The sequence below is a fragment of the Camellia sinensis genome, chromosome 3 (assembly GCF_055761805.1).
Source record: "Camellia sinensis isolate YWXY chromosome 3, ASM5576180v1, whole genome shotgun sequence".
Classification (NCBI taxonomy): Eukaryota; Viridiplantae; Streptophyta; class Magnoliopsida; order Ericales; family Theaceae; genus Camellia; species Camellia sinensis.
Window position 1 is genome coordinate 136102235 of NC_138963.1, and position 21989 is coordinate 136124223.

Sequence of the window (21989 nt, forward strand, 5' to 3'; positions counted from 1 at the left end):
AATTGATTTTAGATCAATTTTACCCCTGCCGTTAACTGCCATTTCTAATCAAATAGAAATTGCTGATGTGGCATCGAAATTTCATTTGAAATTTTATTTTTCCCTCCAAACTATCTCAAAAATAGTAATTAGACCCATAAACTTCATATTGTTTAGGGGGCTTATTTATATTTTGGGAATAGTTTTGGAGGGTAAATGAAATTTCAAATGAAGATGGTAGTTGATGGCAGAAGTAAAATTGATCCAAATTTGAATAGTTTAGGTGTAAAACTGAAATTATAAAAAGTATAAGGGTTAAATTGATCATCAATATACAATTTGGGGGTGAAATAAAATTTCTTCTTAAAAAATATGAGTAACGTATCTATGTATAAGGTCATAATTTGTGCATCATGATCCTCTATGGAGATACCTCCCTCTCCCTATGGTCTGGAGATGTGAGAAGATGGTGCCACCTCATTAATAAGGTATCTTGCGATTGAGATTGCACACCCAAATTGCATAAGACGGCCGGCCGGTTAGATGACCTCCCGAACGACTGGAGTCACCTTTGTCAACCACGACTATCACCCCTTATCTACCGATGTGTCAACTAATAATCGCCCGGACGACTGGAGTCACCCTTGTCAACCACAGCTATTACCCTTGTTTACTAGATAACTAACAGAACGACCACTCGGATGATTGGTCGTGTGACGCCCCAAAAATCGGGAACATCATATAATATATTAACAAATAAATACAGGGCTTATCTAAGGTTACAAGAGTAGGAAATGTCACTAATGAGTCCTTTAGCTAATAAGCAAGCAAGATCCCAAGAAGATCGGAGGAGTCAATATAGCCTCCCTTCTAAGTCCAACCACCTTAGATAGTAAAACTACCTTTTTGACAGATCTTGACAAGGTATTAACAAAAGACCTACATGAGTCGACGAGAAAATAAGGAACAGGTAATATAAAAATTATGTACAGATATATAATAATTATAAAATAATGTTTAAGTACAACAAGCGATTAATCACTTACAATCTCAAAATGTGTTTACAAAACTAGTTCTTAACTCTCATAGGATAGCCATACGTCTTCAAATACTTCAGTTTTGCCTTCGACCGATCTAATATTCTTCAATACCTGGCATGAAACGCCATGAGCTTTGAATGCCTAGTAAACGCACACATACCCTGTCCCTTTTTCCCAATCCAATATACCATCACAATTATAACAAGCAAGTAATGAAGCATGATAACCAGTCAATAATAAAATATTACAAGGTTAGGTGTTAGTGATCTAGAAATCCCCTAAAGAGATTTTATCCTCCCAACCGTAAGAATTGGACACCAGACTATTCGGAACTCTCCCTTTTGCTGCTTTGTTGCAAAACTTACCTCGGATGCCTACCAACGGTTATATACCGCGTAGCGCCAACTACAGGGCCTCAAAAGGGACAACGAAAAAAAAAGATTTTATCACCCTGAATCCAACCTTATCCTTCCAAAAAAAGTTTTATCCTCCTGAATGTCCCATCTAAACCCAACCTTATCTCACCAATCAAACCATCGCAAAGAATCCAAATACGTCTGTTCCATTCTAGGGTTTACGTGATAACTGTTTGTGTAAGACTTAACCTTCAATTAGGGAGCATATCCCATCAATCCATACATAACACATTATCATATCTTCATTATTCAAGTGATCTAAAACCCAATACCACCCCACTTAAGTTTCCCATTGAGCTAAATGTCTTAAAATAAAGTAAGAACAACTTAACAAGATAATAGTATCCACATAAGCATGAACATCATCAATTGAAAAAGATAAGGAACATAACCATAACACATGGAATATCATACCAATACATGATCATGTACAAATAAGCATATTCATTAACACAAGAGCATAAAACACTCATGCAAAACTAAATTTTCAGATTCAATACCATTTAAAGATTAAAATCAAAAGGGCTATTTCAGAATTTTTTTTTTCTGAACTCGACCTTCATATGGTTCATAGAGAATTTAATCTAGTTTTCAGAATATGTTCACGAAATGGAATAGCTTTCTAGATTTTTAGTTGTTTAAGAAACACTCCATCGCTGTCCAGATTCGTCGACCATTACGAAAATTGAATTTTCTCACACACCGCTTACTCTTTTTCGATGAAACCAAATTTCCTTGAAAGATAACTCCTTAAGGAAGATTTTGATGTAAAACCAAGGTCTAAAAGATTTTTTAAAATTTTTCTAGAATTTTTGAAATTTGGCTGTAAAGTAGATTTTTCATGCACAATATTCAAAATAAGAAGATTTGTGAGAAAAGAGGCCAATTAAGGGAAATTTTTCACATATTTTGTGATGAAAACTAAATAATGTATCAATAACTCAGATTTTTAGAGTGATGGTATGCCTTTGGAAATAATGTGAGATATGGGAAGAAAAATGTAGTTTTGAATCTGTTAAGAGAAAATATGAGTAGAAGAAGGATCAAGCGCAATTAATCAACTTTGAACAAAATGAACACCATTACAATACATCTGAAAATATTATTTCAAGACTCTAATAACATGTATTTGAAAAATAAAAATAAAAGAGAGAGTTGTGTTGTGGCTTACTTGAGGCTTGGTTGGTTAGCTAGCAAGACCTTTCCTTTCTTTCCTTTCTTCTACCAAGCTCACCCTCTTCCCCTCAGCCGAATGAAGTGTGTGTGTATGTGTGTTCTCATATGTAAAATGCTAAGGGTGAGGTTTCTTTTATAAGAAAATTGGTGCAAAAGGTCTAAAGTGGCCATTGGTTAGAATTGGATTGGATATTTTAGATTTACTTGGAATCTAATGAAATGGTGAATGATTAGAGGCCTTAATTATACAATTAATCAAGATCTAGTTAGGATTTGGTTAGGAGTGGACTTAAGGTGGAGGCATGGTTCCATGTTTTAGGGGTACTTGCCAACACTTTTCCTTGATTTCATGGATATGGTTTGAAAAAGTTGTAAAATTTTCTATTCCCTATGGTGACTGGCCATGTGCGTTGATTTGAGGAAATTAATTAATTTTTTTTCTTGTTTACAATTGTTGAAAATTGCAAAATATAGTGTATAATATAGGCTTAAAGGTACAAGTGTATATATATATATTAGTACTAGTTTGAGGTCAATTAGCGATTTAGTAAAAATGTGAGGGCTTTGGGTTTAATTCATGTATTGAAACATTTATTTAAGTGCAATATTTAATTTAATTAGGATCTGGAACTTCAATTCGGTTAAAGTTTCTTTATTTGGAATTAAACAGCGAGTCTTGGCAAATATAGTTAGGGAATTAATTCAATTATTATTAGGGCTTTGCAATGATCCCTGAGTGCCCGAGTTCAATTAAGGTTTGCAAGTTTTCGGTTGGCGTCTACAGCTAAAATTGAAAATACATAAAGAATCGAGGGTCTACATTGAAATAGTTCAAAAGTAAGGGTCTAAATAAAATTACAAAGGTCAAGGGCCTCATAGTTGAATAATTAACGTTAGTGTGTAAAAACAATTACTAAGCTATAGGGGTCGATTTGGTTTTGTATAGGTTTATTGGTGATGCGTCTTCGATTTTAGGGTTAAATTTGTGAATAAACGAAGAACTAAGGGCTTTATTATAATAACTCAAAATTTAGGAATTTAATATGATTTACAAAAGTTAGGGGTTTAACAGGTCGAACAACCAGCATGCACATCTCTAGACCATATGGAGATGAAGATATCTCCATATAAGATCCTGATCCCCAATTTGGCATGACTCATTTATAACATAATGCTAAATTATTACAATTAGGATATATTAAATCAAAATAATTATATAAACATTAATTCTACGTGGAATTATTTGTTGCAATTATTTGAAATATAACAATATAGCCCAATGTTTAATGTACAAAATATACATATTAGAAAATATTCGGATTACCACAATTAAATGGAACATAATGGCAATCCCATGTTTCATGTAAAAGAATCATTTGTACCTAGTTTTGTTTGTTTTATTTTACCACTCAAATTATATCTTGATAATCAATTTAAGCCCTCTACATTTTATAATTTCAATTTTATAGCTAAACTATTTGATTTTTGATCAATTTTCCCCTTGCTATTAACTATCGTTTATAATCAAACGGAAGTTGTTGATATGTACCGAAATTTTGGCTGAAATTTTATTTTGCCCCCCAAACTATCTCAAAAATAATATCAATTAGACCCCCAAACTTTATATTGTTTAGGGGTCTAATTGATATTTTAGGAATAATTTAGGAGGTAAAATGAAATCTCAAATGAAGATGGCTGCAAGTATCATCTAATTATAGACAGTAGCGAACGACAGGGGTGAAATTGATCCAAATTAAATAATTTAAGTATAAAATTAAAATTATAAAATGTATAAGGGTTTATTTGATCATCAATATATAGCTTGGGAGGCAAAATCTTGGGCAGCTGAGTCAAGCCATGTGATAGCAAAGTCCTGGCTTGGGTGACATTTTTTGAATTAAAGTATGAATGACTGTGGAAATGGTCTGGTGCACAAGATGATGGAGCATTTATTAGCAGTAAAGAGGTAATGAGCAAGTTTAAAGGAGCTTTTGTGTTGGAAGAGGCTCTTGCATCTCAGTCAATTGAAGAGAACCAAGTCCTTATTAGTAATGTGAGGAGTGTCATTGATGGTCCTTCCGAAGAACAAACAGATCAAGCAAGAGTGGAGATCTACAAGACACCTTCAAATGTTAGTGTGGTTCCACCAACTGGAACTATCAATCCTCAACATGTGCCATCGACTGGAGTGGCAAACCAACAATATCTTGGAGGGCCAATGTCCTTCTATATGAATCCAATTACTCAAGAGAGAATGAAGTAGGTATTTCAAACACCTAATTTTAAAATACAAGAAAATTTACCAAGCATAAGACATATGGAAGAAATTAGGCCTCATGTGTATGCTAAAAACTTTATGGAGATCGAACATTTAGGGAGAATAGAAACCTATTTAATACAGATTTTAATGATAATCAAAATCAAAAGCCTAGAGATAACCCCATTTATGAAAACTGGAACCGAGTGTATGGAAATCAAAATGTCAAATTTGGGAAAAATCCTAACTTTGGGTTTGGAAATAATAGGTATAGAGGGGAAATTGATAATTATCCAAAAAGACAAAGAATGAATGCTGGTTTTTATTAGGAAAATCAAAGGCCAAAAATGTATTTTGAACCATTTGGTGTGGGTCAAAGGCCAAGGAGGTCAGGACCGCCAATGAATAAGAGTGTAAAATCAGCCCACCCTGAAGCTTGACCGCGGCCCACCCCAACCCAGCTAGGCTTGCCCAAGCCCAAGCCTGAGTCCAGCCCATGACCCTAGGCCATGTGTTTTAGGGCCCAAACTGAAGACCGGCCCACCAGCCTGCTCCAAGACCCACCCCACCTGAGAACCCGGATCCTCGGCCACCCTTCCCTGCCGCCCTCCAAAACGACGTCGTTTTGGAGGTTTTTTTTTTTCTTTTTTTTCTTTTTCTTTTCTTCTTCTTCTTTCTTTCTCTTTCAGTTGTTGAGGCCGTCTGCGCTGACCAGGCATCATAGACGAGTTTGAAGGCTTCGTCGGTGTAGGGAAGGTGATTTCGCTAAGGGTTGAGAAGGATCGCGAGTCACCGATGAGGTCACGGGCGGCGAGCAGCTTCTCGGCGATGAGGAGCCACCACTCCGCCTCTGCTCTGCTGCTACTAATCACGGCCGGCGAGGAGCTTCTCGGCGATGAGAGAAGAGAAAGAAAAAAGAAGAAGAAAAGAAAAAAAAAAAAAAAAAAACCTCCAAAATGACGTCGTTTTTTAGGGCGGCAAGGGAAGGCGGCCGAGGATCCGGATTCCCCCACCTGAAACCCAATGTCATTTTTGAACTAGTTTGGTGGAAAAAAATAAAAAATAAATAAATGATCAAACCCGACCCGCCCATCTCGCCTGAGTGCCCGGCTTGGGCTTGGGCCGAGATTTTGCACGAGTGAGCCAATCCGACTTGGCCTGATTTTTGGCGAGAGCCCTTTAGGCCCGAAGGTGGGCCAAGCCATTTTTACACCCTTGGGCTGGATATGTCCTTTGTTCATCAAAATTTGAAGGGCTTTAGATGGGGTCATATGCAAGGGATGGAAGGTTAGATTTTTGAAATGGTCTGGGTTGGTTCTTGAGGTGTTGACGAAAGGTTTATGCTGGGCTCCTAAGGTATTCACTTCTACTGATTTGAGATTGTCATAAGAATTGACACTAGAAGTGGTGAATGGCTTTTGGGATGAGCCTGATTCTCTTTTGTCGAGCAAACCTTGACTTGTGCCATCTTCGATTTGGTTACCCATGTCAAATAAATTTTTGAAGTTGGATAGAGGTATGCAAAGCATATACTTGAGCAAATGTGGTTGTAAATTCCTAACCACTGTTCCAACTTGTTCTCTTTCGTCAGGACGATTGGTCATCCTAGCAGCTTTAGCCCTCCATCTTATCACAAAGTCACTGAAGCTCTCTTATGGCTCTTGTCGGGTCATCTCTAATTCTCACATTGGCACTTCCAATTGAGTGTTATAGGAATATTGGGTGACAAAACCCTTAGCCAGTTCTTCCCATTTCCGCTTGACTTCGTCTTCTGATTTAGTATACTAATTAGCAAGAGCCCCAGTTAAGGTCCACAATGAAATAATCTAAGTTCAGGTGAGCCCCATAGGCCTAAGGATATCAAGAAACAGTCGAACATGAACCATAGGATTCCCAATTCCATTGAACCTGTCAATGTGCGACATTTTGAATTTTTATGGGAGACGGACTGCAACATCAGAATTATCATCAATCTCAGGGATAAGTCGAGCTTGTTGGTCTTCTTGATCACTTTCTCCAATTTGGCTATTTTGCCATTAGTCAAGTTATGTTCTGGGACCTCAAGCTTAACACAATCTTTCTTGGGATGGCCAAGTAAAGGCGACCAAGTTTGGAGTTCGTCCGCATGACCATTATAAGGTGGTTCTTCTTGTCTTGGTAGGGCTTGTGGTAAAGGTGGAAGTAGAGGTGGAGCTGTGGGCAGACCTTGAGCTTGCAACTGATTAACTGTGTTGGTAAGGTTCTCAATAGACCTTTGAAGCGCAACAATCAACTCTATCATTTCTAGATTTTAGGCTATTAGACTTGGCGGATCTGGAGTTGGAAATTGAGATGGACCGAACTTTATGAACTGAGTCAGCTAGGCTTTGCACTATGACTGATTCTCTTTGGGCTAGATCTTGGACTTGGGTCCACTCAACTTGGTGAATCTTTTTCTTTCTCGGTGCACTGGCTACTAAACTCCTAGCAAATGAAAGGCTTCCATCAAATGGTTGTTTATTGTTCAAACTTACCGTATGGAACAAAGTGGTATGCAGGATTATCCAATTAGGTAATAGTTTCACAATAAGAAATTTTGAGAAATTTTTAGAATTCTTACCAAAGTGGTCAACCAAACAATTGCCTTTCCATTCATTATTGCTTACCCACGCAAATATCCCATTTTATTCAAAAGTACATGATCAAATTACAACTTTCATTTATTTTTTTGCAATTTTTTTTCAATTTTTTTTTTCTTTTAAAATATTTTTGAGGAGTTCAAATTTTATTTCAAGGAATCACCTCTTAGCCTTATTCAAAATGGAAGACTTGGTCACCAATTACTTGTCTAACATTTTTCCAATAAAATTAAGATTCCTCCAAAGTCAACAGTCCATAGATTTTTATTCAATTAAAAACACTTTCCATAATTTCGAAACCCTACCCAAATTTTATTTCAAAAATTTTCAAGGAATTTCGGATTTTATTCCAAAAAATTAATCGGACAATCCTCTTCTAATCAAATATCTTTTAGGGAGAACTCAAAATTTTATTCAAAGTGGAAGACTTGGTCATCACTTCCTTATCTAGAGATATAATGTCCAATTCATCATAATTTACAAGGTTTATGCTCAAAAGTGAAGAATCAAAACAAATCCATGCATGCATACCCAAATTGATCACAATTCCTACAATCTTTGCCCAATTCACATACTTAACTGCACATTCTTCTTGAAGTCACATTTAGATGACTTAAGTTCATGAATTTTGAGTTCAATCACTTACTTAAACCCTTCTATTCTCCCAATTCTAGCTAGAACTTGAGTTAATCTTCACAATCTTCCAATCCTTTGAGCCAATCTTTAAGTTTTCCTTCCCTTTCTCTTGAATTCTCACTTCCCTCTCTCTCTAGAGTGTATTACTTCAGAATTTTGAGCTCAAGAATGAGCTTAATCACAATTAGAACACATATGTGACGCCCCAAATTTTTGGAACATCAAGAGAAATTAATAAACAAAATGACTTAATACACCAAAAAATTGACATCTTAATAGGACATTCCAATTCTTGTACATAACCAAAGGTTTAAATAACATTAAATAAAAACTTTAAATTATCCAAATACAACATCAAATGAAATTATAAAGTCCTTAATAGCTAATACTTAAGATAATAAAAGTTATTCGACTCTAGTCATGGTTTCAAGTCAGTCAAGACTCTACATTAGCGTCAACTCCATTTCAGTTTCAATTATTTCCTCGCCAAAACCTGGCGTAAAACGCTAAGGCAACAAAAATATATGCCATGAGTTTTGCAACACAGTAAGAAAACATAACTAACCTATCATTCTTTTTAAGAGAAAAATAACGAGATTATAAACATAAGATAACAATATAATTGTAAACATAAATTACAACCATTAAAATAATTTTAATAAGTTAGGTGACACTCGAAATCTCACCAAAGAGATTTAACTTACTAACTACTAATCATAACAACGGTTAATTTGAAACCCTCCCTGGTCAAATATTCAAGTGTTACCAACCGTAACTACCAGGGATGCCCACGTCCGGAGTTATATACCCAAGTAGTGGCATCTGTGGTTTGCCACAAGGAAACAGTCTGCCAGGAGTACGTAACCTCCCTATCTGGCACCTGCACATCCACCCTTATTTCAAAACCGAATACCGAAAATGGTTCAAATAAGTCCCGTGCCATCTTAGGGTTTCGCGACACGATTTACGTGAGAATTCTCAAAACCAGGGCTCACCCTGAACAACCAGTATTAACCATCAACTCTTAATTTCATACACTCTTTAAAATCAGGACTCACCCTGAACAACTGGTATTAACCATCAACCGTTAATTTTGTACACTTCATTGATCATTTTAATTAATTTTCATACTAATCACTAATAATTACAAATTAGATCACAATCGATATTATACCATTTCAATATAATTTTTAATAGAAAATATCAACACATACGTTCTACAACAATCCATCAATATGTATAAATTATTGTGAACAGTTTAATCAAGTCATGGTGTGATATAATAATTTTAAATACTAAAATAAATCACAACACACATGCATGGACTACTAATTTGCAAGATTCAATTAAATAGACTAGCACAATATTGATTTTTAGTCCTAATAAATGGTTGAAGTAGTAATCTTGATTCTTTATCATTCTACCCAGAATTTTCAGAACATAATTTTCATAGTTAAAACTACAAATAAATTATTTATATAACTCTAAAATTCATGTAACTCTATGGGATATTCAACAAACATGTTATGCTCATTTTTCAAAAAGAATTTCCCAAAAATAAGTTATAAATAATTCGGTAAAATTTCAAGAAATTTCATGACCCAGATTTGTTACATTTTCTTAAAATAATTCCACACTTAAATTTATAAATCAATTCTATAATCTAAAAATTTATTATGAAACTAGACTTTTTTTATTTAGAAAATACCAGATTTGGTTTAATATAGGATTTTTAATGATTTTTCCAATATCCCGTAAAATCTGTCTACAGTTTCAGATCTAATTAAAATTTTGTATAAGCTTTTACAAAACTAGAATAATTGTTTAAAAAAATTCCTCGATGAACTAGTCATTATTCTTAACAACTTTGTAGAAGAAATCATCTCAAAATTTTGAGCATAAAATTGTCTAAAAATTTGTACAAGTTTCTGACAGATTTAAGAGTCATATAATCAAACCAAATAAAATCTTCAATCATCTTTTTAATGGCACAAACTACACATGCAATTCTAATTCCAAAATTATACCATGATTTTAAGGCTACTAATATAAAAGTAACCTTCAAATATTTAATATATAAATCACAAATTTACATAAGTATAAACAAGATTTTATCTAAATTTTTAGCTATTTTAACATATGAACACAAATCTAAAAATTTAACAATTAAAAAGAATGAGAGGGTTAAGAGAGTTTTCGTACTATGTTAGGTTGCTAACGACTTATCATCTAAATTTGATTTATGATTCTGATCGTAAGATATGGCCATCCTGGCTCCATGACTGTCTTGCTGAAATTTCACATCAATCGGACACGATCACACCACTGATCTTCCATTGGATTCTCTTAAAACTTTTAGTTGTCAATCATCATCTTAGACTCAGAATTTGCAAGATCTAACCCCAAAAATGGATTCTACACATCGAAAAACCTAATGGTGGCCATCCCTGAAGTCATAGAACCACTCGATTAACCCAAATGTATTAGGATGCACCATAGCACCACGAGCCAAGAAACGCTGGACAAAATTCAGTTCATCTTCTCCCCCAACAGCCACAGCTTGCCTGAACAGAGACCCAGAAATTTAGTTTCAATGCCACCCATTCAAATACTTGTATTTTCTTCATCGTAACTCCGTTTTACCTTATCTTTATGTCATTAGATTTACCTCACGGCCTAGTTTTTGGTTCACTACTCACACGCCTCATTCCGTCTCTTTTTGCATGCCATCAGATCTCTAAAATTTGACCAAAAATTAGATTTTTTTCCCCCGTCTCGGACTTTTCTCCAAACCATCTTTCGGATTCCATAACTTTTTTAATTCTTAACGGTTTTACTTCATTCTTTCGTCAATCTCTTTAACTTACTTCGTACTTCATCTTACATGACCTATTTTTCTCACTTCTTCCCGGAATAGATGGTTTTGGCATGCCAAAAGTAAGCCGAAAACCAACTTTTAAAATTCAAAATAAACTTATCTAACTTTGTTTCTTTCTCCTCCACCTTCCTTCTTCTTCTCTTCCTTCACCTACAACACGTTGTGAATGGTGGTTCTGGATGATAATGAAATTAGGTGATGGTGGTGGTGGTGGTAGTTCGACGGTGTGACGGTGGTGGAGAAGTTCACGGGTTAGTGGTTCGAGTGGTGATAGTATGGGTTAAGGCCGTGGCTATGAAGGTCAGCAGGAGGAGGAAGAACAGAGATAAAGGAGAAAGAGAGTTTTGAGAATGAGAGGTGGAGAGGCAGAGAGAGAACCGAGAGAGAGAGAGAGAGAGAGAGAGAGATGAAACGGACACACACACACACACAGATGAAACTAGAACAGAAGCAAAAAATGCAGAAATGTGAGGAAAAGTTAGGCTCAATTTATAGAAAAAATGAGGAAGAGTAAAAGAAAATGAAAAGAAATTAAAAGAATGGAATAAAAGAAAATGGAACATTTGGTAGTACTGCATGTCTACCACATTTTCTTTTGATACAGAAAATGACTGCACGTGGAAGGTAGGGAAGCGAGAAAACAAGGGGAGCAAACCCATGGTTTTTTATTGGATTTTAGTATCGAAAATATTACGTTCTAGTGTAATTTGATTATAAAAAAATATAGAGAAAAATATAATAAAAATATCGTAATGTTTAGAAATTAATATTCAGTAATAATATAAAGTCAAAAATATTTTATTTTATTTTATTTTATTTTGAATAAATTTTCAATATAAAAATATACAGACTATTAAATTCAAAATATTGTGAATAATTATTTAAGAAAATTTAAAAATATATATATATATATATATATATTATTATATAAAAATACGGGAGTTTCACAGTAAATTACCAATAGGTCCTAATAGTTGGACTTAATTCCCATCAAGTCTTATTGAAAATAAGTCTTGGTAAAATTGTCGCTAAAAATATTTTTTTTGTGACAATTTTGTATATATGTCGTTAAAAATTAACAATCAGTGACTTTTTTTATCATGATTTTTATAAATTGTCGTTAAAATTTACAATTAGTGACTTTTTTATGACAATTTTTCTCATAGGATCTATTAAACAATAAGTCCACTTATTAGGACCTACACGTAAGTACCCCTATGTATATATGCTTGACTAATCAAAATGGCTAATCAAGGTTTAGTGTTAATTAACTAGGTTCACTTAAATTGAATTAATCTAATTAATTTGATCCGAATTAATTTTTAATCAAATTTTACTGTAAGCTCTTGAAATTACGCTAATTACAATGGTACAGTCAATTTTGGTTTTTACCGTCTCTATGGTCCTCAATTTTAGGTTATTGCAAAATATAGAACAAATATCTCTACGACAAACGGATGTAAATTCAAACACACATATATAACTACATGATTAGCATCCAAAATCACATTAAGCAAATAATTACAAAGATAATTAAAAAATAACAGCATATCACAAAACAGGGTTGTCACAACATTGTGGTTGCCTAAGACCCACACTGGAGGTGCAAAGCAAAGACAAACAGAAAAACTACCGAAAGAGCTAAAAAAAAAAAAAAAAGCAATCTGACACACACCAAACAAAAAGAAACAAAGGAAAGACCCAGACCCACCACCACCTCAAAAATAGATAATGGATACAAAGTGAAACAACACATAAATCAAAGGGACTGAACCACACGAACACTCCACGAAACAACCAGCATCACATAGACCACTTCTCATCAAAATAAAAACAAGCTCCTGAAGAGAAACACCAGCTCTCGTTGAAAACTCTACATCGGCTAAAATCAACCTACAGTTGTCTCAAGTTCAAGTCTTGAAGAACTAAAACAAAAAAAAATAAATAAATAAATGGTTTTAGAGACAAAAATTTAGGAAAAAATTACTTTTTACGAACCAAATATTTTTGTTGCTAAAAGTGTTGTTATTATATTTTTAATAGTGAAAATTAGGCATTAGTGATGAATTATTATCCTTTTGAGATCAAAATTTGTCACAAAATTAATCCTTTTGAGACCAAATTATTTTGTCCGCAAAAGTATATTTATTAGTGACATTTTAAAAATTTTGTTGCTAAAAGTCTTATTTTTTATTTTTTGGGATGACGTTTTAGTGATTATCCTCACGACGATAAAAATTAATTCTTAAATATTTTTTGCAACAAAATTTTTACTTTTAAGAACCAAAAAATTTAATTTCTAAAACTTTTATATGTTAGTAGCGAATATTCATATTCTTAATAGATTATTGTTGCCTTCCCCAATTAATCCTTAGTAGACTGTTGCCTTCTTATTGGATCTCAAGCCAATCATTATTTTTACACCTAAAAATCAAAACATTAACAGGTGTTCATGAGTTACAAGAATAAGGAGGGGTTGTGAAAGTGGTGGGAAGGGGGGTAGCTTGGTGTTAAAGGGAGCGGGGATTGCGTAGAAGGTGGTAGACAATAGTATGAGAGGCAGATGATTGCAATACAACACATACTAGAGGATGTAGATCACAAGGGTGGTGGGAGGGAGTGAAAGGAGAACGACTTGGTGGCTACAAGGAGTGGGAGGTGGCGGACAATGGGAGGGGCAATAAACGAATTAAGATTAGGGTTTTGACATAAAGATTAAACGAAGAAGATGAATTGAAGGGAAATAATGTATTTTTTCATTTCAATTTGAGTTTAACTCTATTTTTTTTCCTAGAAAATTCTCAAAATGAGCACATTTACATCAATTTTCATCAATTTAGACACATACACACACACAAAAAAAAAAAAAAGGTAACATTTGCTAATCAGACAATCCTCTTCTAATTAATCAAACAATCCTCTTCTAATCAAATATCTTTTAGGGGGACTTAAAATTTTATTCAAAGTGGAAGACTTCGTCATCACTTCCTTATCTAGCACTTTTTTACAAAATTTAAATTCCCTCCATAGTTAGTAACACAGATTTTCATCCAATCAAAAAAAAATTATAATTTCCAAATTTCTACTCAGATTTTTTTTCTCTCAAAATTCTCTCCCAAGGAGTCTCGGATTTTATTCCAAGTATTCAATCAAATGATTATCTCATAGTCAAATATCTTTTAGGTGAATTGAAATTTTATTCAAAATGGAAGACTTGGTTACCATTCCCTTATCTATCATTTTTTCATAAAATCGAAATTCCCCCAAAGTCAATAAGTTAAAGGTTTCCATTCAATCAAACACCTTCCATAATTTCTAAGACTCTATCTAAGATGGTGATATTTTTTTTTAGAATTTGTTCCTTCATCATATATTTTCTCGGGAATTTTTTTTAAAATTTCACATTGGAAAGGCAATCATTTCTTAATTGATCATCAAGGTAGGAATTTGAATTCAAAACTCAAATCTTTTAAATTGGGAAACTATTATCCAATTTCATCACCGATTTATGGAATCACAATCACTGCTTAATTGAACCCCAAAATCAAATCACTACTCAAATGGTCCCAAATTTCTAGAATCACAATCAATGCCCCAAATAACCTCGGATTTTATAATCAAACCACGGTCATTTTTACCACTAATTTTTAGAATGAAATCACTTCATTTCCATTCTTGACAAGATACCATATAAGCGCATGATTTGCATTCATTCCTATTTGGGTTAGGGTTTCCCTATCTTAGATTGGAAAAAGAATCTATGGATTCACTAAATCATACAATAAAAGCAACAATACAATCCTAAAAATTTAAGTTTTTTGTCCTATTTTTGGAAGATGCTAAAGCTTTCCATATGCAAGAGTAGGTTTAGTCAACAGGGTATATCAACTATGACTATCAATATACCCTTCATGCAACCTTGGAGTGCAATGTGATAATCAAACGATACTAATAAAAAATTCCTTGATTTTTTTTTTTTCTTTCTTTCTTCTTCCTCCTTAGCTTATTTTTAATTTTATTTTTATTTATACTCTAGCTCACTCTTGTAGCCATCTGTTATATGCAAAGAATGAGAGAGTTGAACTCCATTATATAGAGGGTTTGGGGGGACAAAAGGGACAAATGGCCATACCTAAGCCATGCTTGATTTTCCATCCATTAATGAATCAATCCATCCATCCAAGGTTGTACCATATGGCTGGCCAAGTCATGCTTCAAGGTACAAAAATATATTTTGTATATATTATATATATGGACATCGTGTCGTTTTGGGTAATAGACCCGTTTTCACCCCAAATGTCTTGTCAACTTGCTTTAACAAACTTAGAGTCGTCACTTAATTTTATGGAGAATTAAGAAACATTTAACAATGAAAACTAAGTTAAGGACCAATCCGTCATAATCAAAGAATTCTGGGTTCGGAAACTTAGGTACAAAAGGAGAAGGTCATTGAAGGATAGCACCCCTTTTTGCTCAATCTAAATATTGGCCTTCACTAACTTTCTATTTTATGACTGTAGTGATTAATTATTTCAAGCAATCCGTTATTAGACCATAAAACCTTTACTAATCCTAAAACTAAGATTTAAATAAAATAAATATCAATTATTTTAAATTCAAAGGATAAAGCCGTGTCTTCTAAAAAAAATAGGTTCATAATAAATCATGGCCATAAACTGGAATTCAAATAAACAATATTTATTTAAAATAAAAAATAAAAATAAAAACATACAAAACATCCAATTTCGCACCAAAAAGCACATAGACTTGCTTTATTGAGAACACAATACAACAAACAAGCATATGCTATGAAAATTTAGGAAACTTATCCGGATACCCACTCAAGCATCTTACGTGCAAAGACATAAAATAAACATGATCCTAATATGCAATTAGACGTGCAAAATGCAAACCTAAGCCCGGTTTAATGGCTACTAACATGATTTCATACATAAAGGAGCAACTAATATATAAATAATGCAAACTATGACACATTGATGCTTTAAATTGGGCTACATGTGAGATGATTACATGATTAATTTAACCCTAAGCATGTTGTTTTATTAAACTAAACAAAACATGCAAAACAAAGAGAAAATTGACAAAATAGCTAACCTACATGATGATTATAGCATAATAACACCCTAACTATGATTATATACTGAAAATATAAATTGGCTAATCATGAAGAGAGGGGGGTGGACACCGGTGACCCGGAAGAGAAGACCAAGATTCCAACAGATCCACTACAGGGGTGCAGGATTCATCACGGTTTTTGTAGATAATCTACCGGAATCTATGGTGCCACGAAGTCTATTCAATCTGTTTAGTAACTATGGTGTGGTAAAAGACGTATTCATCCCAAATAAGAGGAGGAAAGCTACTGGTTCAAGATTTGGCTTTGTTCGGTATGACTGTAGTACAGCAGCAAGGGTAGCAGTCCAGAAAGCGGATGGAATATGGTGTGATGATAAGAGTCTGAAAGTGAGATTGGCAGAGTTTGGAAGCGATGATCAGTATCCGAAGAAGGCAGAGGTTAGAAAAGGGAAGAGCGTACAGGCAGAGCTTTGGACGCACGGTAAAGCAACAACAGGGTCCAATGGTCAAAGATCTTACGCTGAGGTAGTACAAGGTACACGTAAGGAGAATACTGTGATAACCATAGATGTACAGGAAGTTGGAAATGGATGGCTTTATGAAAGTTTAGTTATTACGCTCAAATCCTTCTTCTCTTTTAAGGCTTTCAAAGAAGAATGTAGCACAAGAGGCTTGAAGGAGGTTTGTATAAAGGATGTTGGTGGTCGTTTAGCTCTTTTATCTTTCAAGTCAGTGGCACATCTGAAGGATTGGAAGGGTAGATTAGAGGAGTGGATATATGAGTGGTGTGACTCTATGGACGAATGGGAGAAGGGTAAAACCTTTCAACAAGAAAGGTGTGTTTGGCTGGTTTGTCAAGGCATTCCTCTTAATCTCTGGAATGTTGGCACCTTCAAGGTGGTGGGTAACATTTGGGGAGAAGTCGTTCAACTGGATGAAGCCACGAGTTCAAAGACTTCTTTTTTGGGAGGATAAGTGGTTAACTAATCTATGCCTTAAGGAGGAATTTCCCAGACTATATAGGCTGTCAGTGGAAAAGGGCTGTTCACTTTCGCAGATGTATCATAATAGAGGGTCGGCACTTGAGTGGAAATTTCTGTTTAGTAGATCTCTGTTTGCTTGGGAGGAGGAGGAGGAGGTCGCTCGGTTGCAAGGGGTTCTAAGGGGCACACTTGTTCTTACAGACCAAGCAAAGGACTCTTGTTTATGGATGGCAAATCCTTCAGGATCCTACTCAGTGGGTGTGGCTTGGAAGAGGTGGATGTTGTCAAAAGGTCTAGTCGTAAGTGTCACCGATATGTTGTGGAAGAACTCTGCTCCACCTAAGGTAAAATTCTGCAGCTGGTTAGCTTGGAAAGAAAGACTTAAAACTTCTGTGCTTTTGAAAAGGATTGGTGTGTTGAATCCTGAAGCAAACACAGTGTGCTTGCTGTGTAAAACAGAGGAGGAGTCTTTGAATCATCTGTTGCTGTCGTGTCCTGTGGTTTGGAAATTATGGTCAGCCATGGTTAAATGGTGGAATCTGGTCTGGGTGGTTCCAGGTTCAGTAGAGGGTTTGCTGCATTGGTGGACTGGATATAAATTTAAGAAGGAGATCCAACCATTGTGGAAAGTTGTCCCCGTAGCAGTTGTGTGGTCAATCTGGAAAGCTAGGAACGATTGTCTTTTTCACCAAAAGAGTGTTGAAGGTTTTGATTTGGCTGGGTTGGTGAAAGTGAGGATAGCTTTATGGTGCAAGCATAGCTGTGGAGGTTTGCAGTACTCTGTCGAGGACATAATGTTTAATCTCGACAGCATCAAAGTCTGAGTGTGGTTCGCAGGTTTGCAGGTTCTGTGTTTGCTGGTTCTGTGTTTGCTGGTTTGCAGAATTCTGCAATACTGTGTTTTTCCGGTTCCTATGCGCTCCAGTTTTGCAGGTTTTGTTGTGTCGCAGCAATGTCGCTAAGTGCTGGATTGTTATGCTCTGAATTTCGGAGGATTGTATTTCAACAGATCACTGGTTGTGGGCTGCAGTGTAGTTTTGTTATGCTTGTATTTCAACAGGTAGCTCATTGCTGGACTGCTTCTACAGATTGTGGGTCTCAGAAGTCTGAAGTTGGAGTCTGCTACTGGGTAGCTCATTGCTGGACTGCTTCTGTTATGGTCTGCTTAGCTGTGTACTTGCTGGGTGCTTCTGTCTTCTTTCAAGTTTCTTGTTGGGTGTTTCATTGGGACGAATGTCAATGTGGTAGGGCCAATGGGTTGCATGCACATGGGTTGATTGGTAATGGGTTGAAAGCCTATTAGGATCCTACCTGGCTTTTGGTGGCAGCATTTTTTGTCTTTGAAGTAGCACCTTTTGTTTTTCTTTTGTTGGTTCCTCACCAACTGGCGCTTAGAGCTTCGTGTTAGCTCTAAGCTCCTCTTTATTGATGTATCCAATCATACTTTGTTTGTGTCATCAATAAAGATTTATTTGCCGATCAAAAAAAATATACTGAAAATATAAGATTAAAGCTACTAAAATTAAAAGAAATAGAGGACTTACTCGCCGGTTTGCAACAAATCGAAGAACAAACAAGAAAGAGGCGAGAAAAGAAGTTTTACTTGCTTGAAAGCTTCCCTAAGGTTCTAACCTCACTTTGATTCACGCTCTTCAAACCTATTATATACTGAACATATAAGATTAAAAACTACTAAAATTAAAAGAAATAAAGTACTTACTTGCCAGTTTGCAACAAATCAAAGAACAAGCAAGAAAGAGGCAAGAAAAGAGAAGTTTTGCTTGCTTGAAAGCTTCCCTGAGGTTCTAACCTCACTTTGATTCAAGCTCTTCAAACCTCGGATACACTTTGACGTATTAAAGTTGCTATAGGGTTTAGGTTTTTTAGAATTAAGGTTGAGAGTGAGAGGAAGGTAAGTGTTTTCACTCAAAAATTCACCAAACTTTCATAAAAGTCCAACCGCTTGAAAGACAGGGTAGGGGCTATATTTATAGACTTAGGGGATGCTTGGGGAACACCCTAGGTCATCCTAGGGTTCCCCCATCGCATTCTTCTTGCGCCTCCTAAAGAAATCGCACTAAGATATCAAAATTTTGGGCGTCTGTTGGATGTGTGCACGCACAAGGCATGTGCACATGCATGAAAATGCATTTGTGGCTGCCTCTACAAGGATGTGTGCACGCATAAGGCATGTGCTAGCGCACATCCTTGATAATGTTTTGTATTGTGAGCATATCTTTCTCATCTGACATCGGATTGAGGTGAATCAAGTGGAACTAGAAAGATAATTCAAAGAGCTACAATTTTGTGTGAAACAGAAATTTCCAGATTCTAACTCTTTCTAGGTGAAAACAGGTCCTTAATACAAACCAACACACGATAATTTTCGTAAAAAATAGTTTTTTGGCAAAATGGTAATACAACTCCAACAACTTCAAGCATCTCCAATATTGAAATTACGATACCTTTCATCATCGGAAAAACATTTCAAGCGCCTAAGTCTTAATGGTCCGTCAAAATGGGGTGTCTAAAATATATATCATATTTAGTACAATCTCTATAATGACAAAGAAAAATAAAATTTTTATGCTATTTAATAATTCTAGGGTTGAAAATAAACCAAAATAATAAAAGGGGCTAGTTCAAAGTAATAAAATTAAATTTGATATTTTTAATGAAAAATTAATTGAAAGAATTTATTCGGTTCCTATTGGATCAAATTGCAATGTTTGGCGAAACTCAGGGCTAAAATAGAATTAATAAGAAAATTAGGGTTTTAAATAAATTTCTAAAAATTAGGGTCTCTACACAATTAAGACTAATATCATTCCCACATTTACTGGCCATGTGCCGGAAGGAGCAAATTAGCACCTATTATATTTCCACATCTATACGTATCTCAACGGAATTACACAGGCAAACAAATATCATAATCATATTTCATAATTTTGGGTTTCATCAAGCCATCTCCACAATTTACTAGATGCTAACCAGAAAGACACTGAAACCTATTTAGCCCAACAATACACACGCTTTACTGGGCGCCAACTAGAAGAGAACATAACCTATCTCAAGGCCCACGCTTTACCGAGTTCTAGCCAAAAGAAAATGAAACCACCATTAGCTCAACAATACCCACAATTTACTAGGCGCTAAAAGGAAGAAAACTAGAACCTATCTCAATACGCCACGCTTTACCTTGTGCTAACCGAAAGGAAATGCAACATCTATATAGCACTTTCATTTTGGATAACAATATATAGAACAAACACCTTCCACATAACAAGTACATCTCAACTTACTTCCATTCATACACATTCAACTGTTCAAGTACACAATTTCGTAATTTAAGCATCTCTATTATCACATTAGATCTCCATCTCATTACTCAATTACAAATGGAATTTCAATTTACCCTAAGTTAACATATTCTCTACAACAATACCACTTTTCCTGATCGACAATAAAAATTATCCTTATCTAATATTCCAATTAAGCAAAGTTTGAGCATAACTAGTAACAATGTATATAATCATACTTAATGAATTTAGTAATGTATATAGTGTAACATTTCCTTCAATTTATCAATAATCTCAATCCAGTTGTTTAAAATACATGCCCTTAATCTTTAACCTTTTCTTTAATTAATAGTATTCAATTAAACTTTTCCAAAATGGTAAAAACTCCCAATTTCTCCAAATCACAGAATGTCAAGAGAGGGTTTTCTTTGAATAATTAGGACTTTTCCATCTCAAGATTTTTCCGAACACTCCAATACCTTCCAAACTCAAGTTAGATAGAGAAAATGCTAAGAAATACCTAACACAATGTGGAAGGATAAAATATTGGCCCAAGCCCAAATCAATTGGGTGGTCGGCCCAAAATGAAGGAGAGGCCAAAATGAGCTTTCTAAAGAGCCTATTAGAAGTGACTAGTAACAAGCTGGTGTGTGCCTATGAGCGTAAGGGATAGTTAAGCATGTGAATATCATTCTAGAAGAAGAATCCACAGAATGAAAGAAGAGCATCATATTAAGTTTCATCCAATGATGGAAATATCAGACAACAAATACAGAAGTATAGGTCAAGCCTACTAGACAATAAGTCCATCCTATCAACTTGATCCGACGAATATAGTGCTTGGTAAGTGGGCCACTAACATCTGACATAATCTAAGTCATCCATAGGAGGATGATCCAACGATCAAAGGCAAAAGTAACTTGGCCACTTGCCCAACCAGAGCCAGGTACAGGCAAAACCCTCTGATCAAACATTGATGCAACGGATGGGATTCAAGTCAGGAATCCTATAAAAGGTAAAGCGGGTGAAGCAAAGAGGATAGACCAAAGGTAATCCAAGAACCCTCTTTTAAATACAAATCATCTATGGCTAAACAATATTATGAATTGATCGTTGCAGGTTCTCCCAATCTATCCTGGTCGTGGGTGATCACAAACGTTTTGGTTTCTCTTGGTAAAGCAAAGGAGGGGCACATCATCTCACTTTCCCTGTGGAGAAGAATTCTACCTTCCACACACAACACTACCCCTAACTTTTTATAAAACATGTTTTGAAAATTCTACAACATTTCTAAAATTTATGTAATAAAAATACAACATATCTATCTATAACATTATATTGGAGAGAATTAAGAGAATCCCTACCTCTCGGAGAGAAAAGGAGAACCAAGAAGAAAAATCCCAAATTATGAACTCGCCAAAATTTCGATTCGATTGGTCAAAAGATAGCCCTCAAGACGCTCATCGTTTTAGTATAAAGAACTAATATCAAAAACTTGTTAAATTTGTTTGGATTGAAAATTTTGTGAGTTTGGTAGATGTTTTTAGAGAGAAGGGAAAGAAAAGAGAGCTTAGAGAGAGAAAGAGCAAAGAGAAATAAGGGAAAAGAGA

The 21989-nt window shown here is 35.0% G+C and overlaps 1 long non-coding RNA gene across 2 annotated transcripts; it reads right to left on the minus strand.

Moving 5' to 3' along the window:
* Nucleotides 1-250: 250 nt before the first annotated feature.
* LOC145822789 (uncharacterized) lies at nucleotides 251-21989 on the minus strand. 2 transcript variants are annotated; one of them, XR_014364492.1, is made up of 3 exons: nucleotides 21744-21989; nucleotides 18625-18738; nucleotides 251-1130 (listed from the first exon to the last, which is right to left on the minus strand). It is a non-coding gene; the product is annotated as an uncharacterized LOC145822789 (long non-coding RNA). The 2 variants fall into 2 exon arrangements; XR_014364491.1 differs by lacking the exon at nucleotides 251-1130 and adding an exon at nucleotides 4251-4887.